This window comes from Phacochoerus africanus, chromosome X (genome assembly GCF_016906955.1).
Source record: "Phacochoerus africanus isolate WHEZ1 chromosome X, ROS_Pafr_v1, whole genome shotgun sequence".
Taxonomy (NCBI): domain Eukaryota; kingdom Metazoa; phylum Chordata; class Mammalia; order Artiodactyla; family Suidae; genus Phacochoerus; species Phacochoerus africanus.
Window position 1 is genome coordinate 87,604,766 of NC_062560.1, and position 12,170 is coordinate 87,616,935.

The following is a 12,170-nucleotide window of genomic DNA, read 5'->3' on the forward strand; positions in this document are numbered from 1 at the left end:
TTTCTGCTTCAAGTAAGATTTTCTATACCAGTGAGCAGGCCTGGACTAAGTTCCATTGGAGACAGAAGAGTAGAGACAAAGTTCTCAAATACAAGCACAGGACCGGGACCCTAATCTGAACATCTAATTCTCCTGATTTAGTGGAACAGTTCTTGTAGATTTCTCACATGATGGACACCTCCCCTCAGCATTCCCCTTATGCCCAGCACCCCAATATGATCCAAATTCTCTCCTCTATCTCCTGCCTATCAAAGTACACCCCTAGAGAATTTCCTCTATAGCCTGGTAGCAGAGAAAACTTGTTTAACTATAACTTAAAAGGGCAAAAAGTGATATGTATGAATTATTTTTCATAGAAAAGTTGAGTGAGAAAAAAACCATAAGTGAAATAAAATAAAAAATTAAAAATTGAAAAAATATTTACAATTTAGATCACAAATAATTATATCCTTAATATGTAGAAATCTTATGAAAAAGTGAATGCAAAAACCAACAAGATGAGATAAAAAAAGGAGCAATAGATACAGGCAGGTATTTCACCAAAAAGATGTAGACTCAACAGCAAAAAAAAGAAAAAAAGAAAAAAGAAAAGAAAAAATCTTTAAACACAAGAAAAATGCTCAACCTAACTCATGATAAGCAATATAAAGGAAAATAACTAAAATGAGACACCTCTTCTTACGAATGAGATAGTCTGTGAAGAAATAAACATTCTCATATATTGCTGGTGGTAATGTAAAATGACACTGCCCTATAGAAGCGATTTGATACTATTCAGTAAAATTACATAGGTATTTACTCTTGAAGCCAGAAATCTTTCTTTTAAGAATTTATCCCCCCAAAACAATGTAAAAATACAAGAAGTCATAATAAGCATAAGGCCATCCCTCATAGAAATCCATAACAACAGAAGAGTAGCAGCAAGACAAATGTCCACCAATAGGGGGCTGGGTGAGTAATTTACATTGGAGACTACTAGGCAGCCATAAAAAGCAATGAGGACTCCCTCTCTAGATTGTTATGGAGTGATCACCAGGATATATTTTTAAGTGAAAAAAGCAAGGTACAGAAAACATGTGTAGAGCTGCTGCTGTCTAATATGGTAGCCACTAGCCACAAACAGCTATAAAATTTTAATTTAAAAAATAAATGAAATTGAGAATTCAGTTATTCAGTTGAACTGGCCACATTTTAGGTGCTCAGCAGCCACTTGTTGCTTCATGGCTACAATGTTAGTTCAGATACAGGACATTCTCACTTCTGCAGAAATTTCTATGGGACAGTGCTGATGAAGAATGTGCCACCTTTCACATGTGAATAGGAAAGGAGACTAATATACATATTTCATTTGCTTATATGTTTAAAATATTGAAAATTAAGGAAAGTTTAATTTGGATATATGCCCAAGAGTGGAGTTGCTGGATCATATGGTAGTCTATGTATAGTTTTCTAAGGTACCTCCATACTGTTCTCCATAGTGGTTGTACCAGCTTACATTCCCACCAACAGTACAGGAAGTTTCCCTTTTCTCCACACCTGCTCCAGCATTTATTATTTGTGGACTTATTAATGATGGCCATTCTGACTGGTGTGAGGTGGTATCTCATGATAGTTTTGATTTGCAATTCTCTAATAATCATGGATGTCGAGCATTTTTTAATGTGCTTGTTGGCCATTTGTATATCTTCCTTGGACAAATGTCTATTCAGGTCTTCTGCCAATTTTTCCATTGGGTTGTTGGCTTTTTTGCCATTGAGTTGTATAAGTTGCTCATATAATTTAGAGATTAAGCCCTTGTCCGTTGCATCATTTGAAACTATATTCTCCCATTCTGTAAGTTGTTTTTTTGTTTTCTTTTTGGTCTCCTTTGCTGTGTAGAAATAAACAGATTCCTTTACACAGATTCTGCTGTGTAGCACTAAGAACTATGTCTAGTCATTTATGATGGAGCATGATAATGGGAGAAAAAAGAATGTACACATGTATGTGTAACTGCGTCACCATGCTGTACAGTAGGAAAAAAAATTGTATTGGGGAATATAAAAATAAAAAAAAATTAAAAAAATAAAATGGAAAAAATAATAATAAAATATGGAAAGTTAAAACCAAAATGGACGAAAATAATTACCTCTAAGCAGATAGAGGAGCAGCCCATGATGCAAGGCAATGATGTATATTCTCCTACAAATATAATAAATATTTCCAGGATCCTTGCACTGAAAAGGTCAAGAAACAATAACCAATCCAGTAGCAATGGTCAACTCTAGTCCCCAGATTGAATCCTCTGAAAACATTCCCCATTACAAGGAACCAGGCAGTCTTCCTTCTAGGTCTGGGTAGGGATTGTACCACATGAGTTGAGACCAAACTCTCATAGCAAAAAGCACATCAAAAAGGCTCAAGCCAACCTGAAGAGGCTCCCACTGGACAAAGAGAACAATTTGAACATCAAAAAGATTAATGACTACAATGGGTTAAACCACATCAAATATATAAGCATCTAGGAGCTCATTATGGCAGCTTAAACAACTCATGGCTCACCTTCGGTGGATCCCAGGGAAAGAACTCATTATTCTGAAAAGTGAAAATAATGCAAAAGAATTATACATACATTCTTCCTACCTTTCCTGTGTGTACCATACCTCAATGTAACCTCACAGTTACTTTATAGAAGAATTCCAGCTAATAAATGCAGAAGAAAGAATAGAATTAAGGAGTTCCCGTCGTGGCGCAGTGGTTAACGAATCCGACTAGGAACCATGAGGTTGCGGGTTCGGTCCCTGCCCTTGCTCAGTGGGTTAACGATCCGGCGTTGCCGTGAGCTGTGGTGTAGGTTGCAGACGCGGCTCGGATCCCGCGTTGCTGTGGCTCTGGTGTAGGCTGGTGGCTACAGCTCCGATTCAACCCCTAGCCTGGGAACCTCCATATGCCGCGGGAGCAGCCCAAGAAATAGCAACAACAACAACAACAAAAGACAAAAGACAAAAAAAAAAAGAATAGAATTAAAACATCACCTTTCTGCATCTTTAATGAAATTGAGATCTAGGCAACAATCTTCAGAGGCTGCAAAAAATATGTGATGAAGCGCAGATGGGAAATCTGAAGATGGATGAATCAGTCTGACAACACCTGAGACCCAGTAATCAATCTCAAAAACACAGGAGAGACAACCAGACAAGACGAGCCCCCAGGTGTAAGGCTACAGGAAGTACAACACCACATTTGAGGTACTCTTGCCAAAAAAACCTGAATCTAATCAAGCCTCTAAATCTACTTATCAATTTAAAGGAAATAGGAGGGGGCCAGTGGAACATAATAAATAACACAATAGTAATACAATCAGCAAAATACAGAGAGCAAACTCCACAAGAAAAAGTTATAGTTTCTTAAGCAAATAAATTAGAAGGTTAAACAAAGAGAGAGTAGACATTATTTAGATAAAAAAGAGACATTTCAGATATATTAAAATTAAAATCACATGAGATACTACCACACATAGACTAGAAGAACAAGAATGAAAAAGGTAGAGTTCCCATTGTGGTACAGTGGAAACGAATGCAACTAGGAACCGTGAGGTTGCAGGTTCAATCCCTGGCCTTACTCAGTGGGTTAAGGATCTGGCATTGCCATGAACTATGGTGTAAGTTGCAGGCGCGGCTCAGATCTGCCATTGTTGTGGCTGTGGTGTAGGCCAGCGGCTATAGCTCCGATTTGACCCCTAGCCTGGTAACCTCCATATGCCGTGGGTATGGCCCTAAAAAGACAAAAGACAAAAAATAAATAAATAAAAATAAAAATAAAGTAGTTTAAAAAAAGAATGAAAAAGGTGGAAAATACCAAGTGTTGGCAAGGACAAAGAGCAAATAGAACTTTTATAATCTGCTGGTGGTGAATATAGATTGGAACAGCTACTTTAAAAAATTCATTGGAAGTATCTACTGAACTGAACATACACCTACTCAGAAATGCCACTCCTAGGTACATGCCCAAGAAATGAAAAAAAAAAATCCATCCAAGAAAGTTCACAGCTCCATTATTCAATATTCAGTCACAAAACTGGAAAAAACTGAAATCTCCACAACAGATAAAAATATTGTGAAATATCCATACAATGCATTTTGTTTTTATAATCGTTCCCTTTCTGTTTTTCTTAAAACTCAAGTGCACACTAGAATGACTCCTGAAGTCTAATTTCCACACAAAGATATATGAACCCAGCCTAACGTTAACCACTGTGGGCTGAGATAGTTCAAAAAATGTCTTTTTTCTTCTTCCTAAGTATACTGGTTCAGAATGTGGGCTTTAGAGACCAAGTCCTACCACTAGTTCTGTCACTTACAAACTGTGTGAGTTTGAATACTCTTCCTTCACCCTTTAGTCACTCAATTGTCTCATCTGCAAAACCAAGATTATACGGTACTGACTGTAGAGGAAAAAAAAAACCTGAACGTGTGAGCTGTGGTGTAGCAGACTCGGCTCGGATCCCGCGTTGCTGTGGCTCTGGTGTAGGCTGGGGGCTACAACTCCGATTCGACCCCTAGCCTGGGAACCTCCATATGCCGCGGGAGCGGACCAAAGAAATAGCAAAAAGACAAAAAAAAAAAAAAAAAGGTTTCATAAAAGAGATGTTTGAAATGTCTTTGGAAAAAAATAAAAAATAAAAATTCAAGTGCAGAGATGCTGTTATACTGTACTCTGTGATCTTGGGAGAGTAAAAGTCTCTCACTGACTTTTCTGTAAAATGGTCAAAAAAACAATCATCTGTACCTCATGGGTTGTTGCTTTGAGAATTAATTAACACAGGAAAAATCTTAGAACAGTGCTAGACATACAGTAACAACTCAATAAATCTAGGTTTTTTTAAAAAAAATACAAGTTGAGATTTTTATCATTATGATAGTTTGACTTTGTGTGTGTCTTTACTTAATGATCTAACAACTGAATCCTATTCACTGAAGGATAGATTTTGTACATCACTAACTTTCACTATAACCACTGTTGGATACCTAACTAATTATCATGAAGACGTCTCAAGGCACTTAGAACAACTGATCTTAGGGAAACACACCACCATTTCTGTATGTAGCTGAACAAAAAGCCGAGGGCTCATCCTGGATCTTGCCTTATCCTCATATTAACCTCCTGCAAACACACAGGCATTGCAGGTCCATTCTGTCCTACCTCCAGTGCACTGGCCCTCCCTTCTCACCTAGGAGCACAGATTGTTTTTCCACACAGGACCACAAAAACTCCACAATATTCCTAGGTGGTCTGGAGCACTGAGTACTGTTACCCTGTTGTATAGAAGACAATGGCAGGAAGGGTGGGGACTTACCTAAAGTGTCCCAATGATGGGGCCCGATTTCCCCACTCCTGCTCTAGGAACCTGACTAGTAGACTCAACATCATACTTGGTTCTTTTCTATTGGCTCTTTCCCCTGGGGCTCAGAGTCCACACCCTTCTCTGATCCTTCAGTAGAAGGGAAGGGGATAAGACAGCACATGGAATAGAGAGGAACGTGAGAGGAAGGGAAAGCACATGACACACAGGGGAAGGGGCGAGGAGGCTCTGCCTGTCCCCTCTCAGTTCACTGGACACTGTGCAGTGATGCTTTGCCTCTTCCCCCTCCACACACAGCTGTGATACTGAAGCTCATGCGTCATGGACATGTGCTTATCCCTGCTTGTGTTACACTCCCCAGTAGTTGCCCTGGAGGTCATGCTATTATGTTAATGTCTGAGGCATCACATTGACAGAGTGAAGGAGGTAAAGTTGGAACAGAAAACTAACATTTTGAGGCCCCGCTAGATGCCACACAGGATAGGTTGTAATTTTTTGGACTTTTTCTCTTCAAATCCTCAAAGCAATTCTCTGGGGTGGGTATCATTACTTCCTTTCTACAGACTGGGAGACTGTTGGGCTCTGAGAACAAAGTACCTGATCAAAAAATTCTAGGGAGGTGTCAATGGACCTAGAAGCCAACTTGAAGGGACTAACACTGGCCAATTCTGTGACAATTTGAGCATCAAAATACAAATAGTAGTAACAGATGTAAAAAAGGTAACCCTTTGAGCAAAGTAGGAATCTGTGAGTCATACTGATGTAAATAAACACATGAATAAATATATAAATAAAGGAGAGAGGAAAGCTCTACCCTACAGTCAAATGCCAACTAATAAAACTGGAAGTTATGAATTAGAAAAGTAACACTTGACAACTATCATAGTAACAAATGACTCAGCCAAGAATTTTTTTAAAAAAGTATGATCTGTCTGCACTAAATCCCACAGCAGTCACCGAGCCACCGTGGTAACCAAGCAGGCCAAGGAAAGCTGAGAAAAAGAAACAGTAACCCAATTTGGTGCCTAATATGTGCCAGGAACTGAACAGGACACAGGCACACACATATACGCACATGCTCTCTCCCTCTCTCTCACTACCCAAGACTTTGCCTTATCCTCCATAGACCCTATTTTTAAAAGGAAAATAGTTCAGGACACCCCGGGAGCAGGACACCACACTCACTGGGGCCGGGGCGGGGGAGGGTGGGAACACCCCAAGGGCCCATCTCTCTGCCTCACCAGACAGCCCGGGCACCGATTCCCAAAGCTGGAAAGGCACAACTTGGATCCCTTTGTCTCCCCACACCCCAGGGCTATTCAGCCCCCACCGCGGGGACCCACACCCTCAACTGAGTCCCGAACACCCGAAGGCGGGACCTGATTTTTCTCGTCAGGCCACGTCTGTCTCTATAGAAAAGTCGTCACGGTCGGTCGCCATATTGACGTCAGGTTTCTATGGCAACCGCGATGCGCTGGCCAGTTCCCCCCCTCCCACACCGGAAATGCTACTACACACTCCTCCACCCACCTGGCTTTTCGCTTGAAAGCAAAACGCCTTCGCTTTTCAGACGGCAACATGAGAAAGCATTCTAATTAGAAGACCTAGACTGGCGTCCAGGCATTTGGCGGAATTCTGCCTGGTTTGGTGGAACAGACCGTGTCCCTGCTGTAAGGAATTTTGTTTGTTCTAAAGAGACAGTAGAGTAGTATTTTCAATGCGCAGAGACCCAAGGAAGTATCCTAGGATTCTTGGAGATGAGCTAGTCCTCACAGGATGAACCTGTAAAATCACAGGCCATGCTAAGCAGTTAGTTTATCTGTGGCAGAATACTAAGACACTATAATTATGTGACTGAATGATGTAGAAATATCAAAAAATGGTTGATGATCTTCTCTTGCCACAAATACTTCAGAAAATTCATCCTGCCTGACAGAAATGGTCCCCAAACTTCATTCTACACATTTTTTTTGTCTTTTTAGGGCCACACCTGTGGCATATGGAGGTTCCCAGGCTAGGGGTCTAATCGGAGCTACAACTGCTGGCCTAGGCCAGAGCCACAGCAATGCCAAATCCGAGCCACGTCTGTGACCTATACCACAGCTCACAACAATGCCAGATCCTTAACCCACTAAGCAAGGCCAGGGATCGAACCTGCAACCTCATGGTTCCTAGTCGGATTCGTTTCTGCTGCACCACGATGGGAACTCCCATTCTACACATTTTACTTCTTGCTGTTACATTTTCAGGTGGTCTCTATGGCAGTTAAGCTTTGGTTTAGATCAAAGTCATTTTTTTCTCTGGGAGAGAGGAGAAAGATGAGCCAAGATTTACATTTGTTCAAGTCCTACTACATGCTATACACTCTGTACAGGATTTCCCATTTGTACCTCACAACAGTTCTATAAGAAAGACATCATAGGTCTCCTTTACAGATGACCATGTACAGGCTAACAGAGGTAAAGCAAGTATTCCAGAATCACCCATGAAGTTAGGGGCAAAATGAGGTTCATAACTTAGTGTTCAAGCAACTTTCTGTTTTGGACAGGAACGGAGAATTTCGTAGCGTTTGGCTCTCTATGGATTCACATCCGCTCCCGACTTTTTACTTTTGCTGCCCTTAAGGTCACTAACTTTCTTTTACAGGGATGAGTGCGGTCCTTCTTGAGATTTCATTGATAGCTGTTATATTTCTGAATAGTTATACATAGGCGTCAGTGAAACGAACTACCATGTGAACAAAAAGAATGCATTTGGAAAACCAATTTAATTCCAGTGCAACTTTTACAAAAGTCTCAAAGTTTAAAATATGTTTATGTTGTTAGTAAAGCCATGCCATTTGTTATCTAATAGTGTTTTCTAAACAATAATTTCAGAGAACCAGGATCAGTAATTTTTCCAAAATGCTTATTTGAGAAATGTTCACTAAAAGTCTATTCACTATAAATATAGCCAGATCAAAAAAGTGGGGTTCAGCTTTTGCCCGTATCACAATATACCATGGATTATTTTTTTAAGTTTTATCGAATTATAGTTGTTTACAATGTTGTAACAATTTCTGCTGTACAACAAAGTGATTCAGTTATACATACACACATATATATATCAATTTTTTTCAGATTATTTTCCTATATAGGTTATTACAGAATATTGAGTAGAGTTCCCTATACACACCATCCATTCCATAATATGCCATACACTCTTTTTTTTTTTTTTTTTGCCTTTTTGGGGCTGCACATGCAACATATGGAGGTTCCCAGGCTTGGGGTCTAATTGGAGCTACTGCTGCCGGCCTATGCCACAGCCACAGAAACGTGGGATCTGAGTCTCATGGTTCCTAGTTGGATTCATTTTCGCTGCGTCACGAAGGGAACTCCAGCCATACCTTCTTAACAGAGGCAACATCTCCCCCGAGGAACTGAAAATTGATTTTTAGGGGTGAAGAGATTTTAGGTAGCACTTTGTTTTTTTGTCCTCTGAAAGATCAAGGTACGCAAACAGATATACACCACACCCCTGGTATTAATATCACATTCAATGGATGGGGCAATGATTTGGGAGAAAAAAGTGTATAAAAGTCTCCATAAAGTAGATGATAATGAAAGAAGGTTGAGAAACATTGTATATACTCAGTGACCCAATATGTGCATGATGGGCCACCAGGGTTATGGACTGGTCATTTTACACTTCCTCATAGATGCTCACTCCTCAGCAGCCAGTCTTGGTGGTGGTGGTGGTGGTGGTGGTGGTGGTGATGATGATGATGATGATGGAGAAAGTGAAATCTTGTCCATGGGGTCAAGAGACCTGGGTAGGGGGACCATATGAATTGACTGGTTTTTAAGGTGGCAGACAGAGGCTCAGTCAGAAGAATAGGTGTTTCCTCTGGAAAAGATGGTCTGGAGAGTAGGATATTAATGTTTTTAAAGCTAATGTAAACAAATGGAACTCTAAATTGTGTCTCCTTTAATTTTAACATTTATTAAAGTTACATGTTATTAAGTCCATAATTCAGATCAGACCATACTAAGTTAGGAGATGGTTAAGTAAACAGGGAAACTTCTTTGCAAATCCTTGCTCGGTAGTTAAAGCTGGAATTACTCTAGAGCTTTTCTTTCTTTTTTTTTTGTCTTTTGTCTTTTGTTGTTGTTGTTGTTGTTGTTGCTATTTCTTGGGCCGCTCCCGCGGCATATGGAGGTTCCCAGGCTAGGGGTTGAATCGGAGCTGTAGCCACCAGCCTACACCAGAGCCACAGCAACGCGGGATCCGAGCCGCGTCTGCAACCTACACCACAGCTCATGGCAACGCCGGATCGTTAACCCACTGAGCAAGGGCAGGGACCGAACCCGCAACCTCATGGTTCCTAGTCGGATTCGTTAACCACTGCACCACGACGGGAACTTCTAGAGCTTTTCTCAATGTATCTGGGAAATTGATGCTCTCCAATATACTGATTATGTTTTTTTATAGTGAATTGTATTATTTTTAAATTAAAATAGTATTGTAATTAAAAACATCTGTATGGCACAAAATCAGCAAAGCATGTCTGAAGAAGCTACAGTAAATATTTTCAAATTATATGGGGCTAATTCTTGTGATATATAACAGGTGGGCAAATGATGTGGTAGGCAGCCTTCAAGAAGACACTCAGTGATCCACATCTCTGTATTCATGCCTTTTTTTTAAACAGGAGAAAATGAAAGCTTAATAACATGTATACATGGGAGAGACCCAGGAAAAGGGAGTAACTCTATTCATGCCCTTTTGTAATCACTTATCCCTGAATGCGGGCCGGGATTAGCTGCATCTACTGAATAGAATACTTGTGAAGTGATGGGATGCCACTTCTGAGATTAGTTACAATAGGCTATGGCTTCATTTGAGGTACTCTTTTATGCTCACTCTAAGGAAAGCCAGTCACTATGCTGTGTGTTGCCCACAGGTCAAGGAACCAGTGTCTCTGGCCAGCAACCAGTGAGGCCCTGAGGCCTGCCAACAAATGTAAATGAGAGCTTAGAAGTGGGTTCTCATCCAACTGATCCTTAAGATGACAGAAGCTGTAGCTTATACTTTAATTGCAATTGCATTCTTGTGGGAGACTCTGGGCTAGAAGCATCTAGCTAAGCCACATCCAGATTCCTAACCCCCCAAAGTGGTAAAATAATACTTGTTTGTTACTTTAAGCTGCTTTAATTTTGGAGTATGTTGTTATGCACCAATAGATAACTAATACATATATAATCTCATAATATTTATAAAGAGCAATTACATGTTCAATGAACATTTTAAACCATTTATTTAATGAAAAACAATGAAAACTGGAGATATACGCTTTTAGATGAAAAAAGGCCTGTTGTAGAACAAAAGGGATAATGTAATAGTAATACTGAAGAAGAGGTATGTGTATTTTGTGTACCTGTGACTATATGATAATAATTCGCCTATAAAGAAATGTATCTGGTGAACATGCAACAACCCATTGATAGTGAACACCTGTGTTTCAGAGTGTGAGAATTAGGCAAGAGTGAGATTTGGGTGATTTCATTTTATGAATATATCTATTTTTATATGTAAGTATGTAAATTAATACATGATATGTAAACAAACATAAATTTAATGTTTAGAATATAATATTGCTTGAAATATGATAAACAGGACATAGTACTAAAATAAAAATTTTAAAACAGAAATTATATTGAAAGAGCTTAAGAAATAATTTACTGATTTTATTGTTTTGGAAATATGTGTAAAGAACACCATTTTATAGAGAAACAAGCCCCTTATAGTTTTTGACAATGGCTCTATATGTTTGAGTGTACAGCAGTGTGTTTCTGTTTCTGAAACTTGATAGTATCTGCGTGGTTCTTACCTCAAACTCTTTCACTCTAAATATTCATGGGCTGTAGCCATTGTGATTGGGGTCAAATCCACAATGTGTGCTATAGATACATCATTACTGTCTGTTGTTGACATTTTACTGGTTCCAAGTGTAGAAAATTTCACTCCCTCTAAACCCATTTACCCTTCACCATTTATATAGAGTTGTCTTAAATATGTCCTTGACACACATTGAGAACTACGTCAAATAATGTTATACTTTTTGCTCATTTTTATTCATGTTTTTGCTTGTTTGTTGTTCTTTCTTCCTTCCTATTATTCTTTCTTCTATCAATTCCTTTCTGTTTTAAGAACATCCATTAACCATTGTTATAGTTCTTAACATCTGCTGATATAAATTCTTAGTTTTACCTCATGGGAAAATGTCTTTAATTCTCCTCCATTTCCGAAGGATATTTTAACTGGATACAGAATTCAAGGCTCACAGTTTTTTACTTTAAGCACTTGAAAAATGTTGTGTCACTTTCTTCTGAACTTCGTTATCATGATTCAAATTATTTTTTTCTTCTACAGGTATGCATCATTTCTCTCACCCTGTTTTTAATGTACTTTCTTTGTATTTAGTTTTCTGAAATTTGATTATGATTTTTCTGTTTGCAGATTTCTTTGGGTTTCTCTTGTTTGGGATTCACTTAGATTCTTGAATATGTAGGCTTGTCATTTGCAAATTTTGAAAGTTTTCAAACATTATTACTTTGAATATTTTTCCACCCATACACTCTTTCTTCTTTCCTTTAACGACATTAATGGCATAAATGATAAATCTTTTTTTTTTATAGTCTCATTAGTTCCTGATGCTTCGTTCTTTTTATTTTTGGTCTATTTTCTCTCTGTTGTTCAGAGCGGGTAATTTATATTGTCTATTTTCAAGTTTACTTATTCTCTCTTCTGTCTTTTCCATTCTGCTGTTGAACCCATTCCCATTTACTAA